Raw genomic sequence first — 551 nt, 5'->3', positions numbered from 1 at the left:
TTTTCATCTCCTTGAGAGTTATGTATATTAGTGATTTTGTAGTTTTGACGTTTTGGTTTTAATGAAACGGAGAAGTAGTTCGCCGAGTGTCGTGTTCTTGATGGCAAATTAGAACCGAATCAAGCGTGTGAGGTTTATGATGTTAAGTGACAAGAGTTACAAGATTCACTCAAAGCAAAAGGAATCATGGTGAAGAGGTTTGACAAAAGTAAAACAAAAGTAATCAATTAAAGAAAGAAAGGAGATGGATGTCCTATCTAGGTGTCATGTTTGATACTACTATAGGGTGTTCTAGGCAATGCAACTAGGTTTCTATCAAGGGAGCCCTCGGCACCATCACCGATTGGCGTCACACTTCGGACTCCCGGTTCCTCAGTCGGATGGGGAATTTTAACAAACACTTGATCTACCACTTCTCCCGGGCCTCGTCATCCCGGACAAAGCGAGGGGATGTGGCCGATTAGGACTCGTATAGGCCCGATATCTCGCAACACAACTTTACTACCTAGCCTTGTCGTAAATAGAAGCAAATCAAGATAAACATCAACCAC

The sequence above is a fragment of the Ipomoea triloba genome, chromosome 16, assembly GCF_003576645.1.
Source record: "Ipomoea triloba cultivar NCNSP0323 chromosome 16, ASM357664v1".
Taxonomy (NCBI): domain Eukaryota; kingdom Viridiplantae; phylum Streptophyta; class Magnoliopsida; order Solanales; family Convolvulaceae; genus Ipomoea; species Ipomoea triloba.
This window is presented reverse-complemented; position numbering follows the sequence as displayed.